Genomic DNA, 24,571 nt, shown 5'->3' on the forward strand with positions numbered 1-24,571 from the left:
GGCAATGGAGAAAATATGGGTCAGCATAACAGACTGCAATTTCTTGATTAAAGCAAAACATTTTGGAAAGTATAAAGGACCTCGGGGTAGAATATTTAAATGCATTTCTCGAGCTTATTTTTCGAGCAAGAAACGTACAGGAATAATTACATTATCTGGTTGAGAAGTTCCAACATAACCTTAAAATTAATATGTAGCAACGTGTAAAGTGGTTAGGTGAGATCACTCACGTGTCCAATTCTGCTTTATATGTCTCATACTCTTTTTATATACAATTAAGAATATTACAAATGGTTTAGTTTAACCTAAAATATAATATTAAACGTATTCCGTAATAAATTAAAGTATAAGAAATTTTCTTCGATGAAGTAGGTAGGTGTTTCAGTATTTTAGGTTGATTTTTCTTATCCGCCAGGAGGATTAGATTTACGATTCCCGAAAGGGAACTCGCCTAACCGCAAAGGTGTACCAATAAACTCGCACGACGCTCCGGACACTATTATTTTCCAGTGTGTGTGTTTCCTCCGCTTGAACACTGGCTAATCGCGTTAATTTACCTAGACATCGACGTATCGAACTTCTGGGAATTCCAAATACCCATGAAATTCATTTTAAAGCGATTGGTCTAGGCGAAGCTAACTTCTCGATATTTATTTTATTTAATATTTGATTAATTTTAATACGAAATTTTGTTGTAAATTAAATACTTTGGTCCAATTTTGGTAGTGCACGCCTTGACTCTACTGTTTTAAAAATGGCGGAAGATTATCAAGGTTCTATTTGAGTGTACAGCTTTCAGAATTGTATACGATGTTTTCTTTCCCCGATTTAAGTTTAGACGCGGGAGTTAGAAGAAAGTGTCTAATAATAGTGGCCCTACGAACATAAATTACGAGGAATTATTAGACGTTAATCCATTCTGCGCTCCAAACATTTCTTTCTAAGGATTCCAGCTCGTTTCATTCGCGCCATCTCTCGCGCTCGCCACCAGAGGGCTACGCTCTTGTCTCTCTCGCAAGTACTCGTATATACTCCTCGATCGACTATCTCCTGAGGTCTGAGGCATGGACTGCTAGGTTCATACAATTTCTAACCTCTTCTCGTTGCTTCGAAACTTCTGAAAGATATTCAAATTGACTTTCTAGAGGAAAAGGGACTATAGATCTTTGAAGTTTCTAATAGACAAAATTGTATTCTACGAAGACACAAAGGTTATACGTGGGTTGAAGAATATTCCAAGGAACGTCGTTAAATCAACATTATCGTCTTACGATTTTCATTAGGCATTCCGTTCTCGTGGCTACTTAACCAGACCATCGCGGACCACGTGTCGCGTCGGAGAACGGGAAAAGAAAGGTCGTTTCTCTCCTCCCGTTGAAACGTGTTCGGATTTTCGACAAATTGCCGCCATTCTTTCGCGTTGGCTGTCGGGAAATCGGCTGAAAAGAGTGCTCGCGAACCAGCTTCCACTGTCACTGATCGAGATTAGTGGAGGATTGGGGGACCCCGTTGTGGAGATCTTCCCACTTGTTTTCTTCAATTACACTAAATTAACCAAGCTTATCGAAAGCTTGAAACATAGCAGGGATAATCCTTTGAAAGAAATGCATCATCATTTTAAACCACAAAAGTTCAGATTTTTAAAATTAAAAATTTATAAATCTAATATCAGGTTGACTATAAAGGCAACTGAATAATTTTAATTTTTCACCGTGATTGAAACATTCGCCGAGACCCACTGTTTACATCCACCCACGAACGAGATATTTCCGTCGAAAAAGAGAGGATCAAGATTTCCTGTTGCTTTCGCGGCGCAATAACGGTAATGCGTCCAGCATTTTTCACGATTCCGCACGCAAAAGGGAAACCCGTGGCTGGGAGAGAGAAAAAAAGCCGCAGAACCGCCCGGCGGGCTTTGACCGTTGGTAAATTCGACGTCAAAAAACGTACCGAATCGAATGGCCGTCAACACCGCCCGGGTGTATCGTATTCCTCCATTAGACTTTTCAATGAAACCATCCCCGTCGTCCAGCGGTGTCTCAATTTATCGTTTTTGTCAATTTCGGTACCGGGGAAAAATATTTCGCTTCCCGGCTTTAATAATTCACGAACCACGCGCGGCAGGGACGACAATGCACAGGGAACGTGTAAACGAGTGACATAACATTTACTATGTATGTTTGTTTATGGGCGGAGGGTCGTTTAGGCGGCCATTTTATTAGGCCGTCGCAAATGAAACGGCCGCGCGAACTTATTACGCGGTTTACTGATCGAAATAATTTTTCATTCTATTTTCAGGTTAGGTACGATAGTTTCTTTTTTAAACAGAGTCGTGCATTTATTTATTCATCGATCTAGTACGTTATATGACAATATCGTTCGTAATTTGGTACGTTAAACGATGATTGTGTGGAAGAATAAATACTTATGTTGGAAGAACGACTTTAGTACGTTGAAGATACCGGCGTTCCGCCCGATCACTGAAGTGCAGCTGCGTGTGGAGCCACGTGCAGAACAGGGATGGGTTACCGCTTGGGGGGGGAAAAAAAAAACATCGCGCCGTACTGTGTTGAGTATTATTGTATTTCTCTATCGGTTTCGCCCCGGGTCAATATTAAAAGAAACTACTGTTATAAATGGGAGTAAAACACCAGTGTGTTTAACAAATTAAAAATATAAAATATAAGTAAACCCCCGCGCATTATAGTGTACAGAATTGAAATGTCATAGACACTAAGTTGAATAATGCAAGGTTTAATACGGATGAGAAAAACAACAAAATGGAAGATTCCCAGCGGATTCACTTGGATGAATTAGGGAAGAAAAACACACAAGGAATTAATTTTAAAAGCTTGGGTGAATTAGGGAAGAAAAACACACAAGGAATTAATTTAAAAGCTGTTAATGGAATTGTTCCGAACAACGGCGTGTGAAAGTATTAGTCGAAGGAATTTCCCTGTTCCAGCGTGGGCGATGGCCAAACCAGCAAGGCGGAAAGGTTATTTTCCCCAGGATCGATGATTATCTACGGCGCCAGCTTTCGCGATTCGGTGTTATACATTATCCGGGGTTCCTGCGGCCTTTATCAATGAAACACGGGCCGCTCGGGACTTTCTATAGAAACCCCCTCGACTGGAAATCGTGCCTTAAGTCACCGTGGATGGCGTGGCGCGCGCGGGGGCGGATTCGCCCGTTTTGGCGCGACGTACGATATTGGACGGTAAAAAAAGGGTACTTTCCTTCGACGATATGAAATTCTATAAGTTGCCCGCCGGCTCGCTCCCGCGATATTGCATTCTTTTAGATACGTTTCTCTGTTCTCTCATCCTCTTTCTCCACGTTAATCCTCCGACCATATTATCATTCAACGATTTTAAACGTTTTCGTACGAGCGAAAGCGTAAATCGAAGATGTTCCTCGACAAATGGCGTTACGATGAGGAGAACGATAATGAAAAATACGACTAACGGTTTAAGCCGCCGTTGGTCTTATCGAACCCCACAACTCCCAGGACCGAACTAACAGCGTTCTTCTCGTTAACGAGAACCGATAAGAACTTCCGTTGCAGCGCCAGAAAACGGTCTTCCGCTGCTTTACGCAAATTTGGACAAATGGCTCTCGTGTTACCGCGAACGGATAGGAACACCGGGGCTCGTTTCGAACGAGTATATCCAGTTTCGAGGGGGGGAGCGAAAAGCTGACGTTGATTCGCATATTGCGCGACACTCGGGGAGAAAACAGGCTCTCGGAATAAGCTTTTGGACAGCTATGGGGGGAGTTCTGATGTCGCGGCGTCCACTTTCAGGGTATTTTCATTCATCCTGATTTATTTCCTGACAAGAATCTTGCGAACATTTTGGTTGGAATAATTTACCTCACAATGCATGTAAAGTATAATAAATTAAATATATTTGGTATCGTATCTTGTTTAAATATTACCATGATAAACAAAATGAATGGAACACTGTTTATAACCTCGAACAAAAATAGAGATAGATTGAAATATTTGCTGAAAGGTAAAGACTTTCACACGGGAAGCCTCGAGTGGGTATCAATGGCGTCACGGGTTTATTTCGGGGTCCATTTGCAAAAATTCCGCGAGCGTACGACCGTGAAGCCATCGCACGCTCGGAAGAAACTCGCGGAATTTGAAACAATTAAGCTCGAATTGGTCTCGGAATTAAACAGGAGCTGAATATAAATGGGGGGACTATTTTTACGTCGCTTGACGTTCGCGGACAGTTTTCCCGGAGGAAGGAACTTTAATTTTAACGTCTCGTTGATCAGCGACCGGCGCCTTTTTTTTTTTACCGCTCGACGCCATCTTGCCACTTCGGCCCACTCGATATTACGTGACGTCTGTTAAAGAGACTGCACGTTTTTACTACGCGAGATTACTAATTGGGATTGCTACCGCTTTTAATTACGGAGAAATAAATTATGTTCGATATTCAGTGGGTAATATTTTTTTTGCATAACAAAAATAATAAAATAAATTTAACTTGCTCGTCACGATTACGTTCAACCGTATAAAAGAGATCTTCAGCCATGCCTCGTCGTGAGACGTCTTCCTGAATTTTTATTCTTCGAAGCTTTTATCATTCTCATAATTATTCACGCTTACGGGACGCGTCCGGGTTTCTTCTTCAAACTGTGCCAAAAAGATGGAGATTCTTCTACCAAAGACCGCCCGTGAACTTAAAATGATGAAGAACCAGCGAAAACAAAAGAAAGTCGGGCAAAAGGAGTGGGGAGAAAAAGTTAGACGAGGAGTAAGAGATCCGATTATGGACGCATTAAGCTAAGTGCACATTGAGCGCAGTTTCTACTTCATTTGTCGATTTTCATTCAGATTCTGACGTTAAAAAATATAGTCGAGGGACAATGAACGTGCTTGATAATCGAGTGGAAGAATTAGGTTAGAATATTGGCTCGTGGATCGTCTCGTTGCGCCAGTCGTGCCATCTTTCATACACGCGTGCATACCGATTGCATTTACGCAATATAGTGGCGATACTTTCCGCGCTCGCCGGCAGAGGGCTACGCTCCACCTCTCTTTCTCGCAAGTGCTCTACCATTCACCTTTTTTCATCGTTACATATGCACTCCTTGACCGACGTCTAAGGCCTGATAGGGTTGCTCTACTAAACTCTGGACAATTTTATAACCTTTCCTACTTTCGAAGCTTCAAACAAATTCCAGGGAAATTCCAAAATTGGCGTGTTTTGAATGAATTAGCGATTTCTCTGTTGCCTGACGATTACCACCAGGAAACTCATCGTCAAGTGGCCTGAAGGGGGATGAATCCTAATTTAATAAATCCGGTCCAACCCTCCCGAAGCCTTTTATCCGACTCTGGGAGTCCTTGAAGATTTGCCGGAGCAAGGCTAGGGCAAGGTGGGAGCAGAAGGGCACGCGTTACGAAACCGTACTCGAATCGAGGTATTGCCGGGCGTTGGACAAGGTTGATGGGGGTTGGAAACGAGTAGGTGAACGTCTACCACCCGCTAGGAATTACCGTTGCTCTTAGAGGCTGTGCCGCGCGCCCGGAGCATTTAATGCTACGCCCGTCGTAACGCCGTCCAGTCCTGCCAAGCTTCCATCCAATTCTCTTTAACCTCCGTGGCAGGAAATACAATGGAATAGGCGCCGCGGCACCGCCAGCATCTACGACGGGCCACTTTTCTCAGCCAGCGTCGAAACCTAGACGGATTCACCTAGACGACACACGGCGATCTTGACACCGTTGTCTGGCCGAGCAAGCTGAACCGAATAGCAACATTCTTCGATGCCCGTCACTATCAAGAAGAGCTCTTTAATTCGCCTTTCACCTTCGATCGCATTTTAAATTAGATTTCAGTTATATTTAATATTTTTGATTATATATTTATGAAAGTATAATTATCGAATTGGCGAGATCCTCCCGAGGAGAATGAGTCCAAACACGACTGCAATCCGATCATTTTTAATTACGCAACATTTTCAAAATTCAAAATCGAAATTCGTCCGAACAGGGTCGTGTTTGGACTTGTTTTAATCGGGAGAGCCTCAGCAATCCGTGTAATATAGCTATATTACAGTTTCTGAAAATTTGCAATGAAAACAGAATATATATAGTTTCACAACGATCCACGTTCTCGTAGTTTAAATTAATGGAGCGGTGGTTAGGAGTACTCTTTCAAGTGTATAAATTGAAACTGCTGCGGAATCTACTGATTTCGTTCCCAGACATTATTCAAATAATATTGACCGTGCGTGTGGGTCGATTAGTCAAAACGCACCGAAGCTATTAGCAGACTCGTTATGATTTTAATTATGAAACGCCCAGCCCCAGAAATAACCTTTGTGGAGAAAGTTTAAACAAATTCGCGTTCATTAAAATTTTTCGAAACTGACATTTCGAAATTTGCACAATAGGAATTCGTTCGTAGCTAAAAATACGTGTTATCGGTGAGATACAGCCTGATTTAATCCCGTAGATTTCTGTTCCAGTTTCGATCCACTCGATCTTCCGTATCTCTATATTTTACTTTTTTTTTAACCACTATCTACAGTGTTCGTAGTCCACTATCGTTTCGCACGTTCTCCTTGGCGTAATCCATTTCCGCCCTTACATTCTTTTATCTACGAGGGAGCAGCCAAGAATAGCGTGATCCAGGTGTGTTCATAGAGTTCCGATACGAGATTTAGGTGTTTGCGCGAGGCAAACGTGCTCGCTTCCGGTCATATTTTCGCCTTTGTCGAACGGGTCAACGAACTTCCATCGTCGAGTAACCTACTATACTAACAAAACGACGATCAGGTGCTTTTTATATCGTCTGATTTCGTCCAGAATCCAGAAAGATATTTAATTTGAACGATTCTCTACAAAAAGTGACTACAAGTCTACGTTCTGTGGCGATAGTTCCCAATGCGCGCCACTAGAGGGCCACGCTCGACCTTTCTTTCTCACAAGCGCTCGATCGACCACCTATTCGTATACATACACTCCTCTTGCTAGATATTTAAAACGAACGAGTTTCTATAAAAAAAAAGAGGTTATAAAAGGTCTAAGGATGTAACAGAAAAAATTATATTCTCTAAGGGCAGGTAACGCGTGGGTAGAAGAACGTTGAAACAGTACTGTTCCAATGGTACAAAACTTGGAATGTCGTGGGTTTGAATAATGGAAGGTTTTACCGCGTATTTTTACACCGGATAAAAGTCACAATGAAACGCAAAAGGTCAGTAAAGATAAAAGGTTCAGCGATCTACTTGGTAAATGGACTGCGTGAATCATCGTTAGCGAATAATTGCCCGTGAAAAATTATTTAAGCTGGACGAATGGATCCTACGGTTGTGCAATGATGCATGTTTGTTGGAGAAATATATTGCAACATAGTCCACTCAGTCTAGTCAGTTTTCGAAAACTTATACCATTAAAAAAGAAATAACCAATAATTACCGACTAAAATAGTATTAAATTAAGTATTTTGTGAATCTCAAATTAGTTGGGTAATTTGGTTGCTAGAAAAACTTTGCACTACGGTGTTTTCGTTGTATTAGTTAGCGTCGCCGATAAATTATTCCACGTTTGCAACCAAGTTTTCTTCGTTGCTAAATAACAGGCGCCAGCCGAACTACCGGCTCACTTTTATCTTATTTTCGCAGGAAGTTTCCAACAAAAACTTTCCGCCAACTTTCCGAAAGTTGCTCTTGAAGCTTTCAGCCGGCAACAGTCGGTTGACAAGCACGACCGTTAAATTTCGAAAATTCCGCGAGACCCGGATTTTCGATATCCCATTAACACGCCCCAGAAAGTCAAATCTCGCAATATAATTACGATTACGTTTTTCAATTTTCCACGCTCCGGGAACAATCCTGCGGGTCTGCTTTATTTTGTCAAGCAGCTTCTATTGTTATCCCGATTTTCACGTTGACGTATTAACAAACCGGACTCGTTAAAACTTTCCGTTACATTCATGCCGGCCTCGAGTGTGCAAATCAAACATAAAAAAAGAATTACATTTCGTAGAAAAGTTACGAAATGTTAATTAAAATAGAAAGTGACCGTGAAATACCAACGTTGCACACCGTAAATATTTACTAGGAAATAATTCTTACCAACCTATTCCACGCACTCTTGCCAACCTGCATTCTCTCGTAACTAATACATAACCTATACCAGTCATCCTTTCAGCGTCGAGCTAGCATTCATAACCTCGCTCGTTCGACGCAAACGATCTTACATTTTTCTCCTCGATTCCCATCGTTTCGAAATCTCGTTATCGATTGGATCGTAGACAGTTTGAAAGTTCTCCGGGACAAATAAATCCAGCTGCATGGAATTTTACAATTTCGCTATTCTCGTCGCCGGACGTACGACGCGAGTTTACGAAAAGAGATTGTTTAACCTCTTCGATCATTCTCGATGATCGATGAAGGCGGACGGGGCTCTCGCGGAAGCTGTGTCTCGAAACGATTCGTTCATAAATATCACGAAACAAGGCTAACTAATTGTGCCCACCGCCCGATACGGGGAAACAATTCTCCACGGAACCGCCATTCGCGTAGAATGTTCTACCCTTTTGTGCTTTGCATTCAAATGGAAATTCCAAGGTAAGGACATACCTTGGAGAGTGTCTGCATTTTATCAACTATATTCCCCCCCTTTTGACGAATTCAGGATACTTCGACGACACGTTTTTTTCTCGCTCGAAGACCAACCATTTTCTACGGAACGTGTACTTTTTCCCGGAGAAATTCAACGATATTGCGTTTCGAATATTCCGACGAATCGTTTGAATCGTTATTAATATATTTCCTTGTTGAAAAATAGAGAATTTTGCTTGCAACACTTAAAAAGGTGCTTGTAATTTTTAAAGAGATATTCTAGTTAAATAATATTTGAACGGTAGTCTTTATTCGTTAAACTAATCTCGAATTTATCATTGTAGTTACAAGAAATATTCTATGAATCACAGTAGAGCCTCCATTATCAGTGGTAATGGGAACGAGCCTGTCCAAATATTGCTTTTAAAACCTAACCTCAACGTTCACAAAACCGATGTTCTGTGTTCATATTTATAGTTTCGCCATAGTGAATACAAATCACTGATGGGTGAAAATATTCGCAGCGAAGATGAGCAAGGGTGTTTGGCAGACAGTAAAATCTCAAAATACATTCAAATAAGGTCTCATAAATCGACGAGAAGACTGCATGAATTGGACAGAAATAAATTGAGCAGCCATGATTTGGCAATCTCTGAAAGATAACCAATAGCATTTCGATAGAGTGTTTTCCTCTTTGGTTATGTTACTTGATTAACATTTTTTAAGCTATTCTTCATTATTTTATTACCAAAGATATTTTTGAAACAATTAGATGTTATTCAATCAGTAGCTAGAAATCAAGTAATCTTTTAGTCTGATTTCTATTTGGAAAATAATGTACTTGAACCAAGAAACAGAAATACGCCCTGAGCAACGTGCGTTCAGTTATTACCTTTAACTATATTTACATGCATAATGGGAGCACGCGAGAACTCTAAACACAATGCAATATACATAAAATCGCCATTTCGATTTTCGCAGTGATTCGAAATTGACCTAAAAATGTTCGATTCTACTATTGGTAAAATGTGAGACCCGAGAGAAATTAAACGAAAGGGATACGTGCTCTGCATTTCTCTCGATTAGTAATCACGTTCGTAACTCACGCTTTCGCGAAATACAATTTTGCTGAAAGCATCCGGGCAACAATGATCGCGTGTGCGGTCAGTACGTATTCTTTTTTTAAGAACGGTCTCGACGAAGAAGCTTTAATTCGCTGGCTGCTGGAATTTATGGAATTTATCGAAGCAGCGAGTATAAATACTAATTAAAAACTTTCGTTATTCAATTATTTTACGAGGCTACATCAAACAATATAAATCAAATACTTTTGTTAGGTATAATTACAAAGCTACGTCGATCTTAGAATAATAGAAAAGCTTTCTGCACTTGCCGCTAGAGAGACACGCTCTCTCACAAGTATTCTATCGACCTCCTACTCCTATATATACGACTCAAGGAATTTATAAACTATCAAGACGATTCATTTGTACTTTCTTATACCGACATTGTGAATCAATTATAAATATTTTAGATGTCATAACCATAATAAAAATTTGTTTCTGGTGGTTGGAGGATCCTCTAAACGCTATACGGAGGGGAAACTAAGTTAAATTACGAAAGTAACGCTGGGGGGAAAGTCTCGATGGAACTATTGTGTCCCATTGTCTGATTATCTTAATACAGTCGACGACCACTGCAACGATAAATATGGTAAATAGTACCCAGGTATGGGGACATCAAGTTCTGATATCTTGGTAACTTTCAAGCAGAGCAGGTTTCCGCAAATAAATTTCGTTCATGCGGGTGGGGGAACACTGAAAAGATTAAATGACTCCACAAATGCTATGAAATTCTATTAGAGGTTATCCACACGAAATATTTCATTCTACGATTTAGGTACTAATGTCTATTCTACAAATATCGAGTTAAAAAGGGTTGTTTATTTGTTATTTACGCGCAACTCGAAATTGTTATTTAGATAAGAATTTCGCTTCCGTATTTGACATGTTCGCTCTACATTCATGGAAACTCGGTTCAACTGTTCTCTGCGAACCTAACTGCCCGAGCATGTACGAAAGTTGCCCCATTCGGGCTGGGAGCCGAGCGTGTCCGATTTACATTCCAAGTTGCTGTTGTTTCGACACGATTGACGAATGGATTTAGTTATTCCTTTGAAGAGAAAATTCTATTTCATGTGTGAATGTGGAGCCTCGAGATGTAATACAAAATATAAATTTGTAAAAAAACTATTGAAACTTTTACGCTTGATATAATATATTCGTTAATAAAATGTACGAAATACTCTGGGGTGATACGTTTTTCGCGTTAGCAAACGTCCCGAATGCATAAAATCTGCAGTCCCCGGGGGCTATCGCGATAAAATTAAATGGCCTGCGTTGAACCATTGTGAATTTAATTTTCCTCAGGGGCGAGGCAATCGCCACGGATATTTGCGGAATCCTCATTACGAGTATCTGTTTCGTAGAATATCGACGGTTACGAGTTCCGCGAAACCTAGTACCCGGTCGCCGAGTCGCTTTGAAGTTTCGACGAACGATCGTTTTATCAAATCGCGGCTATTTTAAACGCACCGTACGCGCGACCGGCGACGATAAGCGAACAAGTGGTCGGAACGAAACCCCGAGTTCTCTGTGCAACTTCGATTACGTCACATTCATTAAATTCGTGACCTTATCGCTCGACGAGGGGTTGCGCACTAAGCGATAGTGCCCGCTTCGCTTCTTCGCTATCTATTTGGGTTAGTCCGTCCTACGCGTAATCGTGGATCCGTGAAAAACCCGCCTTATGCAGATCGGGACGCTTTCTAACCGAACGACCACGAATCGAAACACGCGGGAACGTTAAAACATTTTTAAACTGTTTTATTTCACGAAAAACTTACACAGAACAACGTATACCGATCACTATAAATGGAACAAAATTAGAAACGATCTTGTCGACGGTCATGGTTCGTTGGAGACACTGGCACTCGTCCGATCACTGAAGTGCAGCTGCATCTGGCCGCGCGCAGAACAGAGGATGGGTTACCGCTCGGAGAAAAAAAGAGCGCGTATTGTTGATATACGTAATTAATTGGGTGTATTTGCCTCGATTAATAATTAAAAAAACTACCTTGCAAAACAGCTCTCTGTAATTACATAGTTAATAAATTAAAAATATAAAATATAGATCCACTATTATAAATGTACACGAATGTGGGAGTAAATCGAGTATTCTACGAGGTAATTAAAACGAATGAATTACGTTCTAACGTTGTCCAGATCTATTCCTAATTCCATTTCCTCCCATGGAACCCCTCATGACAGCGATTTTCCCCGACATGTTAACGAATATAACGGTTATGGCTCAAAACAGTATCTCTAATGCTGTCATCATTAAGCGAACAGAACCCCCGGGTAACTGTCACCATGATATACAACGGGATGTCATTAAAGCTCTCGCAGATCGATTTGTGCAAACAGTTATCGAGTCATATATAGACATTATGTTGCGAAACGAGCAATATTCTCGACGTTTATCCCCCATGTCGCGCGGCTGTTTTCCTTTGACTTTGAACCCCTCGAGATTGTAGGAAATATTAAACTTTCGTAAACAGATATTTCGAATTCACGATATCGTAAAAAACAATAGCCAACAATTTCGTTTCCCCGGTTGCGTTTCGGACAAATTTAAGATAATTAAGTCGCGTTCGGGGCGACGAGCACTTTCTTGGAACGTCTTGCGCAATTTCGTGTATCTCTAACAGAATTAATTGCAAGGTCTCCCGCGCAACCGGGGGAAAATTATACCTTCAAAACGATTTAGAGACAAATAAAAACGTCACGAGTGTAAATTAAACAATTTGGACACAATTTTTGTACATTGGTCCACCCAAAACATGCTATTTAATTTACTTGTAATTTTGAGTGTTTTAATCCCTACAGAGAGGTTAGGTTTTGAATTTAACAGTTTCAAGATCGCTACGTGAGAGTGGGTCGAACAATGGCGATTTTTGGGCGTTAATAATCATATTGTAAAATTTTAATGCTGTTTCCTCGAAGAAAATTCTCGAAAGCCTTCGTCGTCGTCGCGTTTTGAGCCAGAATCCTTCGACGGTCGCGGTTTAACGTAATCTCAACACCATCCACGTGGAAAAGCCGAGTGGGAAACGCAGACATCAGCGTTTCCCGTGGTTAGCCATTCGTCTCCGCAGAAACCCATTCATCTCCATCCCTTTTCACCATATTTTTTCGTCTCTGTGCTTCCGTCGGAATAATCCTTGGCCGGAGAATTGGAGCTTTCCCTCCTCTAACCGGCCCTGATCCGGCGCCGGTCGTCTCTTAGCAATTAATATACTAATTACCACAACGAAATTATCCACCGTTAACGTTCACGGAGCCTCTCAAGTCGATCCCCTCGAACGACTTCGAAATTCTTGACTGGATCAAAGAACGTCTCGAACAAAAGTTACTCGAGGGTAATTTCAAAATTAAATAGCCCGTCAATTTAAAATCGTGTGATATTAGAATGTCTAAAGCAAATGTAAAAATGACGGACAATGTTACGATTTTATTTATGCAGATTGTAATTACGTGGCTGCAGCGGGGAATGATTTAGGCTGACACGGGAAACGGACGCCCCGGCGAGAACCTGTGAAAATAAATTAAGACCATCTCGCGAGCTAAACGAAAAAAGAAGGAAAAAGCGGACGGAGGAAGCGTGTTCCGTGAAATTGCGACGAGAACGATAATGGACGCTGGCGAACGTCCAAAAGTTGTCCAGCGGACCTCGTTCCTTCGATGCAACTTCGTTCGAACTCTGCTTTTCCGATTTCGAGTCGAACGATACCGGGACGCGTTAAGAAAGAGCGTTTTTCATGAGACGCCATCTCGCGGCGTCGCCAATGTTCTCTGTCGCGTTTGATGTCGATTGTTTTCGAGTGTCGAACAGTCTGGACGCGTTTTTTTTATTTCACTTCGAAGAGAAATCGTAACGATATTTATACAAAGGCTGTCACCGACCTGGAATCTCGGTTGAAAATTTCTTCCCCCGACATCGATTCGAATCGTCCGGAACGAACCACGGCTCTCAAGAACGTCTGTCGCGAAGAATGATACTAGATTTCGCGAAACGAGGACACCGAGACGTCCGGGGGGGGGATGTTTGACGCAAACTTCCGTTAACTTTGATGAGACAATTTATGTAGTTTCGAAGATCTCGTTTCCCTTATTCGTGTAATTGAACTCGCAGACGCGCAGAGTTTGCGTTCCGCGAACAATGAGGTTACATCTTTCTTGTTAAAATGTTACAGTGCGCTAGATCTGTTTCAGATAGATCCGAAGACGCACAAACAATTATGTAGTACTGTATTTATTAGGAGAAATATAGATTGGCGGTATCGTGACGCGACGCGTGCACGTTGCACATGGTTCCGGCACGAAGTGACTGGTGAGGAGGCGCACGGGCGAATAGAAAGGCGCGTACAGGAGAAACGAGAAGAGACGCGTGATTGGTCCATGCCTCCAGAGGCCCACGCGACGCACCAATAGACGCACAGCCCCAAGATCGCGAGCATTAAACCTCGTTTAACGTAAAATTTGCACAATTCTGTGTCTGCTGTGCAGATACCATTTGATCAGTCTGATTGATTAGGCTATAATCACCTACAGACCCACTTTCCTTGAATTATAGCTAGGAGATTATAACCAGTCAGACATGTTAGCTAATTTCTCATCTCTACAATAGATATTTGCGTCCATAAATCACAGGACACTTGAACGGTCCATTTTGGAAAATGTAAAATGGAGTATCGTTTCGTAGCGTTTACATATTTTATATTTCTATTTTACTGTAAATTCTTGAGCAATCGATGGAGTTTCGTTTAATTCCCGACGGGAGCAGCGATCGGTCGACTGTGCCAGTTAACGCGAAATCGAGACGAATTAGTTCATTGTTATCGCGTCGTTCGCAAGTTTCGCCATAAATGGCTCAAGTTTTCCAGGGGGAGGGTGGGGGCCCCCGAAAATCGATTTCTCGCGGATCTCTCAATGTCGATGCAGCTTGAAATTCCTTGCTGCACCGTCTCTGATTAAATTCCAAATTTTGTTTCGCAACTCGCCGCGCCGAGAATCCAATGGGGTAATTTTAATTACAAAACGTACCGACCGGGAGGAACAACTTTGCGAATTCACTTGGCCGGAAAAGGGTCCGGGAAATAACACGGCGCGGTGGACTTTCACCGTCCTTTTGAATTTTCCATCCCTCTTGGATACTTTGCTTTCGACGAGCAATCGAGCTCTAAGTACAAACGCACAAACGTACGCGATAAATAAAACGTTTTAATAAAGCGTTTTAATAAACGAAGGCAAAAGGTGAACGATCGTGACATTTTTTTTAGTATATTTATAATATGAACGGGTCAATTTTGACCCATCTTCGTCAGAGAGACGTAGAAACAAGTTTGGAATAAAATGTCTGTACATCAGAGTCGGGAGTTTAGTAATAGAAGCAACGTTTCTGCAATTGAAATTTTAATTTGTACCTACCGGTCGTTTATTTTTTTTTACTCGTCGTTTGGAATTTTTATCTGGATACTTCAGCAGCGGATCGTGGACGTAAAACCAACGGAAAAAAGTTTATACGAACGAGAGTTTTATTTCGCTTGTTCCCAAGTTGGGAGCCATTTTTGTACTTCGAGTTATTATGCGCGAGAATTTCGTCGCGAAAATTCGCTGGATACTTCGACGAAAGTATTCCAGTTTCTCGACGTGCACGCGCGCACTTTGATCCAGAGAACTTTCGAAAACTATGTATATTACGCGTTTAATTTTCTATCGACATCGCCGTGCACTGTAAAATTTTTATTAAATTCTTTATCGATAAAGAAATCAAAATTATTTGGTTATTAATTTTGTGGAATAATGTCGCTAAAAATCCAAGTACAACTCGTTCGATTAAATTGTAACTTCGAGAAAGAACGACGAAACAACGGTGACTGTTGAAAGAATCCTATTAAACAGTATTACAAACGCAGCTATTGCAGTGGGCTTGATGCTTCACCGTCGAGTCGGGGGCCGAAAAGTCGCAAACGAAATTGAAATCGGATAAGAGGAACGAGAAAAGTATCACGGGACAAAGAAAAATATTCCTCCTCTCTTTTTACTCAATTAACATTCGCGAACGGCCTTTGTGCAGCGTCCGGCGCGCGCGTACCGTGTCGCAGAAATTCCATAATTCGCAGCGCGTCGGTATAATGACGACAGTTCGTAACAATGTTCGACACGCGACCTTTACAAATAATCGTGACACGCGACGCTCGGAGTCGCGCGAATATTAATAAAAAACGAGATGATATTACACGGCGTTCGTCGATGCTCGTTTCGTCGACGCGACGATAATACATCATCCCGCGACCGTGCTGGATATCGACAGCTGTTCCGCGCGAAAAGTATGAAAAGCGTTCGGGCTCTGTATCGCTCTCCACGGTTTGCTTGTCACGCGACGCGACAATTATCGAGTTCATTGGCGAGTTAAATGCGATAGAACCGCCATTATCCCTATTCATAGCGGAACAATACCCCGGGTGGGTTAAACTACCGTTTAAATATCCAATTTGACAAAACAACCATACACGCTAATCTGTACGAATAAAATTCGCACAAACAGTTGCTGGGGAATTTTTTTTTTGGTGATTTTTATTTCAAATGTATCGGTCTGAATTTAATTTAACCGGAATTTTTAGAATTGTTTTTATTCTATATTTAGAATAATATTCTATATAAGAATTTTTAGAATTGTTTTTATTATATATTTTTTTTATTAAACAATCACCATCGATACTTGCATTTTCGATAGGATAAATGAATGGTAAGTCGTGTGTGTATATAACTAAGCAAAGGGACACCACAAATTTTATTTATAAATCTATAATATAGAATTGGAATTTGAATTTGGACTCGTATATTTGTATGTATACTTTCCTCTGCTGCTTTTTGTTCATCGTGTCGACGTCACTAATAATTGCAAGAAGACACGAAACAAGATAGCAAGAAGAAAGAAAGAGAAAAAGGGGGAGCGTTCCGTGTTACACCCTGCCCCCGCCACAGCCACCGAGGGACACTGAGGAGTCGCTGGTCGAGCGTGTATATAGGCACAGGTGGACGGTGGAACACTTGCGAGAGCAACGAGCGGAGCATCGCCCTCTACCGGCGAACGTGGGAAGTACTGACGTTTCGCTCTTTTGCAAAGCTCGTGGGTGCAGATACAAGGTACGATGAAAAATTACATGGATCTCTATGATATGCTCCAGACAATCTGCGTTTCTCCCACCCACAAGTATCCTCGGGGCTTCTAATAACATGAAAAATATTCCGTGGGACGATTCTCGTATCTTCAAACTTTAATTTTTTTAAATTAACCTTTTCTACTACGAATGTATCCAATTATTAGGAAAAGAGACGGCAATCTGGTAAAACGACAGGAGAATACGAGGAAAATAGACGAGGTTAGAGTGCAAGGAGTTGTTTGCGGCGCAAACAGCTTTCAAAGGAAGCCGCGCGTTTTCTTCTACGGCTTTCGGTGGCGTTTTACAGTTTGTTTGCGCGACGGCGAACAACGTCGGGCGTCACGTTTGTCGAAAAGCGAAGCAGAACGTCCCAGTTACGAGTTGCAGCCATTGTTCCTCCCTTCTCCGTTGGTACATTGTGGTCAAGAAAATGGATGGTAAATAGCCCAGGGGTAATTGCTATCGGTTGCTGATCGGGAACCTCGTTAAAGAAGCAACAGCCTCGCCTATGGAATTTATAATGGGCCTCGAATATGGAAAACAACAGAGAAACTGTTCGTTAAAAGGCGTATTTGAATATTGCACGGCGGTTCTCGCAACTGGTCGCGTCTGGCCCTCGACGCTTCTCCAATTAATAATTGAACGAATGGAAATTATCGTCAATTTGCTTCGTTTCATTGATAAAATTTTTTAGAAATTATTTCTGTAATTAGAATTTCCAGTTTCATTAATATTTAGAAAATAAATTATTATATTTCAAACGATTGTCATCGTACCAGGATAAAATACAAAATTAAAAATTAAACATTATCTAAAATAAAAATATGTAAGTTATGGTCGATCGTGATCACGATAACATCAAATAAAATAAAAAAATAAAACGAGTTGTCTGTTCAGAGAATTTCTATATTTAAAAAAGATAGATAAGTGCGGGTGTAAAATTACATTTAACGAGATCACGATATTGTTTTACGGCTTGCAAACGATCGGTGGTGAGTTAACGAACCGCGTTCTATTTTTGAACTGAACTAATGGAAGTCGCCGCGGATATTTCAATTCATGAACGGTTATGGTTGAACTTGGCGTGGCACGATCGCTCGTCGCGGGACGAGACGGGTCGTGTTTTTTAAAAATAAAACGAAACCGCACGAAACGCGACGTCCCTCGCGTATTTATTCGAACCGACGCGATAAAACGTTACCGTCAGTCATTACGTTCACGTTTATTTTCCCCCGGACGTTTCGCGCCTTGTTAGCGACATCTGCTGTTTGTTTCGTTTACGAGAAACTCCGCTAACGACGAGTATCGCGATTATGTCGTCCGGTTGCTAACCGACCAAGAAAAGATTCCTCGACGACGACAGCTGCGCGCCCCGGGGATCGAAAACGCAATTTCAACTTGGGCGAACGTCACGTTTCATCCCTCGTTCGACGCAATAATGGTCCCTCCCACGCAAACGCGGACTATAAGTCGAACCAACGATCGCAACAGTTGTTTAACACCGATAAAATATTTCAAATACATTTGTCCTAACACGTTCACTGTCCATGACCCGTATACGGGTCATAGCGCTATGCTTTTGGATACCTCGCTCAGAAACCGGACAGTGAACGCGTTGACCACAGATGATTATTTATTTAGGACGAAATGGAATCGATATCGAGACTTGTAGTTTAATTATAAATTGTAATCTTGGTTTTTAATGGTAACAAACGTGAAAGGAAGCTCGTAAATTTGTTCCAAAGAAAAAAAAAATGTTCCAAGAAAAATTGTACGGTTTTCCATGGGGAACAACATGGCTGAACAAGAAATTGTGCAAAATCAAAGATGGCGCCCATGCGGCAACGCAAAGTATTTCTCTTTCAATATTTTTTTGTTTAAACAATGAAAATGTGTTGTACAATGTTGAGGAATTTAGATTTCGGTGACCGTATAAATTTTGTCGAAAACCCAATTCGTTTTTGCGTTTGATTGTAATCTTAAATCACCCCGAACGTCGAGAATGCGTAGTCGAACGGCCATTGGCGTACACGTTGACAATAAATTTTAACACGTAGCAGGGTGATTTGTTGCTCGAACGATTTACGATCGTAGTTTCGTCGCGGAACACTTTTACCGATCGTCAAGACGCTACTAATTCAAGTTCTCTCGTCGGGTGTCTGTTCAACGTCGGTTTTACTTTCCGCGAAAACCGAGAGTCTGGCCATCGTCGATTTAAGTTCCGCGCGACAAGTTAAATAAATGAAAATATTAGCGAAACGTACTCCCGACGTCCCATAAATCTTGTTCTCGATGGACCAATCGGACGTTTGCAAGCTTCGAGACTAGTAATGTGTAGATTAACAGATCGAAATAAAACACTCGAAGTTTAAGGCCGATAAATTTGTATGGTTCGAGACGTTGGCAATAAAACGTAGTTTAACTACCAAAAAGCATCTGTGGTTATGTATTTGTTCTGCATTTACTTGGTACATATTAAAATCGAACTGGACTAATTTTTCTTATATGGAAACTAGTTGTTGATCTTATATGGAGTAAAAACGAAGAAACGATTTGGATACGACATTGTGAAATTTCTAATTGCTTTGAAAATTAGTGAGAACGCGTTGAAAGAAGTTCAATTTAGGATATCCCTGCGACATCCTTAATCGGCTCCCGGTAACGCTAGATAATCTGTTTAGTCGAATGGGTACCAATGTTTGTGCTCGTGTAGGATAAGCGAGAGTATGAATTTAGAGGAGATAGTAATCGAGGGAGGGAAACTGGAGAAACTGCGACGCGTGGGCGTGCGAATCGTCGAACAAGAGATTCACTCTCGTAACTTCTACGGTGGCTCCCATATCGAATCTAACCTAACAAAGATTCTACAATTGATTTAATTCTGAACTTTCTTCGTAAATAAAAAAAAAAATATTAATTGCTTATCAAATCTAACCCAATAAATATTATACAATTTAAAAAAAAAATACTGTGTCAAAAATACATAATAATATTAATTTTCTTGTAATTCCTGATGATCTTAACAGTTAATATATACAAAATTTGTGGTTGTCGATCGTGATCCCGTATAAGATCGTTTCAAACGTTCCGTAAATGACGCCACGTGTCCATCGAAGCTAACAGCGACCGTAAAGCCAACCCAGCGGCACGAAATTCTTTAACCAACCGTGAAATAAAATACGATTCCGCGTTGAATCGCGCGAAGCTTTTACGACTCGAGCCCCCGCGAAACACGAGACGTCGAGAAGTTTCCCAAGAGTTCTTCCCGCCATCGAGACGGAGAAGAGGGCTTCCAGAACTTCTCGTTCGCGTCCGGACGATGACAAAAGTTTTTCAAGGTCGCAGAAAACGTAAAACGAAATCGATCTTTTATTAATTTAGAAATTCAATCACGTTTAACGCAGGACGAACAATGCATCAGCTTGGACGCTATTGCTCGTTCGAGAATTTTTACCGCGACAGATATGAAAAAGGACAACGCGTTACGACCGTTGATGATATAAAATAAAAATCAAAGTGCATTCCAGAAATGTCTGGAAGATTGGGGAGGAAAAAAAGTGATGGATCAGGTTACGTTCGAGACTGCTTCGAAGATGCGATTCTGCGAATACTCTTAATTTCGTCGCGCTGTTGTTCTATGGTCTCGAACCTTCGAGAAGGTGTCGTATTTCAAAGAACGCGAGATAAGGAACACGTGTTCAGTCTGTGGCTAGCAATTCTTTAATTCCTTTCTGAAGAGAATATAAATACAGTCGAACGAAAACACGATTTTTCAAAGGGACAAAAATTATATTTTGTTTTGTCGTCGAACCTGATGAACAAATATTTTGTAAAAATAAAAGACCAGTTTACTGCCACGAAAAGTGTCAGAACTTTTTGGAAAAAATAAACTGAAAACTTACTTGACCAGTTTTGGTTTTCCTTCTGTAAAGAAGATCGAGGATCACTGTTCTAGGGTTAACGATCATCGACGTATCGCTTTACGGGACTTCAAAGGCCATGAAACCGAAGTAGCGTTTCGCGCGGTGCCGCGGTGGATCGTTTCGACGCGAAAGTCACCGAAACATGAAATGGGAACAAGAACACGAACGATTAAACTGAAATTTTACGACCTCGATAATCGCGGTTGTACGCGACGTAACGCCGATATTTAACGACGCTTTAATTGGAGTTCATCAGAGGCTGTGAGAGCGAAACGGAATTATCACGACAAACCGTCCTCCAATGGACGTCGTCCAACTGATCTTAGCGACACCTTGCGATCGAATTAAAAAGTTTCGAATCGTAAACGAACCGAGCCACATCTATTAAACACATGACAACCATTTCCACGAATCAAACATGAAAGTTACTCATCAAAGATATTTTCGAATAAATTTTCTATATTATATACTATATATATATATATACATATTTAGTTATCCAAATCAACTGCAAAAATATATTTTCGGATACACTAAAGGGTCTGCGTCTGTCCATTACTCACTATTTTTACTGACCACTTTTCAACGTTTCCCAGTAGCTTAACGGCACAGAACAAGATGGCCGACTCAGACACAAAAGTTTCGCCCTCCAAAGTAAACATTTGCGAGAATTTTCGAGAAAACGAACGTCTGGACATTCGGTTCCCTTTGTTCGTACCACATCGCCCTTAAACCGGGACTGATCATTCTTTCATCCCCCGCAATACATAGTTTTCGATGTCGAGGAGGCACGCCAAGAACGCGGGAGAAATATTCCATGGACGAGGGGCGAGGGCACATCAACTCGAAGCGAACCGTACGCGGTCCTCGTAAAGCCCAGACGCCTAAATGCTATTCCCATCACCCATCCCCCCGATCCTGGCCCCCGACCCTCGATAACCGCATCCCCGTGTACGGCGCGGACCCTTCGCGATGCTCGTCGTTCGCTGCATGATCCCGTCACCCTCCTTCTTGCATTCGTTCAGTCGTTCCACGGGCTTTCTGACGACGGGTAACGAGAAAGTGCCTACGGTCGACGCTTTGTCGTCGAAAAAAAAAAAAAAAAAAGAAAAAAAGAGAAGAGTATAATACCGTGTTACGGATCGTTCGACGCGGGGCGACCCGGCTCGAAAAACCTGTCACCAAATACATCAACGACGGCCCTTCGAATAATTTAAACAAAGGTAATATTAATGCAGCGATCGATCGCCATGGAATATTCAAGAACCTGCGAGTCGCATTAACCGCGTTTGCATCGTTTACGTTTATCAGGGGAATTTTAGTAATGGAATAATAAATTTTGGAATCCCATTTCTACATTTCGTAGAGTAAAAAATAATTTCCAAGTGCTTGATTTTATTAAATATTTTAATAAATAAATTTTTAATACAATTCGGAGAGACTTTGTTCGCTAATTTTTCGCTTTGAGGGGAATTTTAAAATTGATAACAAAATTTGAACGCAGTCACGTAGCACGTTTACGTCGGAAATTTCGATGAATATTGTAACGGTGATTCAGTTGGTACGCGATAAAATTAAGTATCTTTCGATGCGCAACGGAAGTCCAAGAGTGAATTACGGGGGGCTCCGGACAATGGGATTTTCGAGGGTTTCGCGGCTCGTATTGTTTACTTTGCGGCACATCTGAAGTTTAATGAATTAAAGTGAACCGAGGGGAGGGGGACGGGGAAGGCAACGAGAGAAATGAGATTGCAGAAAAATCGTGAGTGGTGTATTTGTCAAACACTTTGTGCTCGTTGGAGGACAGAGACGTTGAAAAAAGAAAACGGAGATTGCAAGAATAGGTAAAAGTAGCGAGAATGGCTAGACAGTGGCGCGATAAATCGCTCAAAAATTTCTCCAACGCGAAGCAGAACAATTTCGAAGAATATGAGGAGGATGATGGAAATAAATTCCGAATGATGTATCGAATGGGATTTTTCACAACACGGGGGAAACTGTACACAATTTACACGCAGTGGAACGAAGGTTCCTTCGAAATTTTGTTCATACGAAAATGGAGAAAAAAAATTTGAAACGATATTTTCTCTCAAATATATTAAATACGATATTGAAAAATTTTTACTTGGGACTTTTTATTTCAAATTTAATTCGCTCCAAGGATTTTTTAGAATTTTACAGTACTTGAATGTAGAATTTAATTGGAATTCGCTGCTTCGAGTATGATATCGCTAACGCGGATCCGCTGGTCATTGTTTATATTTGCGTTGGCGTCTTGTAAATATTGACGATGGTATGGTATTGTGCAAACTGATTCTAACCAGTTAGAAAGTAGTAAAATAAACAAAAGCCAAATAGTATTATACCCACCGTCGATGTTTGCAAATGCTAACGCAAGTAGAAAAGTCGAGTAATGGACAGACACGCCAGTCAAGACTCGATCGTATCTTACAAATTTTCAATATCGATACACTGTACTATCTGAGTTCTATTCTACACTTTTAATCGAAGAATCTACCAAACTATCCTCATTAAATTAATATTGTATAATAAAAAAAAAAAAAATTTCTTTTTATTTTATTTTTTTGGATTTGAATCCAGTCGAGGATTTTTTCTTATTTTCCGGAACTTAATCCTGAATGTCGTTATAACTTCCATCGAAAGGTGGTGTTACTCGCTGGGGAGGGAATCTCACGGTGAGTAAGTAGATCATGAAGTTTTCATAAGATAAAGACTGCACTGGATTGGCGCCGAACGCTCCTTGTGCGTTCGCTTCGACTGCAAATCTCCTTAAGACCCTCGACACTCCCCAGAGAAACGTTCTCGACTCAACGGGTTTGTCCATCATCGGGAAAAATACTTCTCGCCGCGTCAAATTTCTACCGTCGCGGTATCAGCGACGCCCAAAGCCACGTCGTTTAAATCTTGGCGCCGTAGTTTATTTTGTACCGTCAAAATGGCCGCCGCGCTGCCAGAGATTACGTTTTAATTGAGATTAAGTTTAAACACCTGCACCTGGGCATGCACCACGTGTCTCGTGAATTACATATACTCCTGTATTTATTCATTTCGGTATCACGTGTATCCGTCCTCCCGCGTTTAGCGTAATGAAACCGTTAAATATTAAATAAAATAAAACATTAATCAGATTTTTAATTTTTGTTATTTTCGTTCCAAGGTTGCGGTAGAAGCGTTTACGTTTCGTTTAACCCTCCTGTTTATCATTCGATAACCTTCTGAGACTGCCACGTGCAATCTTGTTCGAGCCATCGGGTGTTGCGCAACGTATTAGAAATTGCCATTTTGCATATGGACGCAAGCAACCCTGCGTTGTCAGGAACTATTAGAGTAGAAAAGTAGAACACATTCCCAGCGTTAAGAACATTGTGCATGATGCAACCGTATCGCGCGCATCTTGAAACTGACCAACTCACGAACCTCGATAAACAATAAACTCTATCGTTTTTCCTGAACGAGACTGGAAAAGATAATCCGACGGTGGTTTTGTTTTATTTTAACGTAACGCGACAAATCCAATCTATCCGCGATGACTCGTGAAACACTATCGAATGGAAATATGGCGACCGCGACACTTATTGGAAAATCCTATATTTCGATGGGTTCGCGAATGGAACGTGAAATGCAATTTCGTAGCCAGCGCGAAAAAGAGCTCGCCGACGATATATTAATACCGTGACGGCCGTGTTTCGATAGACTGTTTAAAATTGACAGGAAACAAAGGTGGGTAAAACGCGCGATATTTTCAGGA

General features: G+C 41.2%; 1 protein-coding gene across 1 annotated transcript in view; it reads right to left on the reverse strand.

Moving 5' to 3' along the window:
• The window catches only part of LOC122395347 (growth hormone secretagogue receptor type 1), a 39,216-nt gene that overhangs the window by 10,041 nt on the left and 4,604 nt on the right, over positions 1 to 24,571 (reverse strand). The window lies entirely within an intron of this gene.

The sequence above is a fragment of the Colletes gigas genome, unplaced genomic scaffold (assembly GCF_013123115.1).
Source record: "Colletes gigas isolate AHSC1104 unplaced genomic scaffold, ASM1312311v1 Colletes_gigas_Sc00005, whole genome shotgun sequence".
NCBI classification, from domain to species: Eukaryota; Metazoa; Arthropoda; class Insecta; order Hymenoptera; family Colletidae; genus Colletes; species Colletes gigas.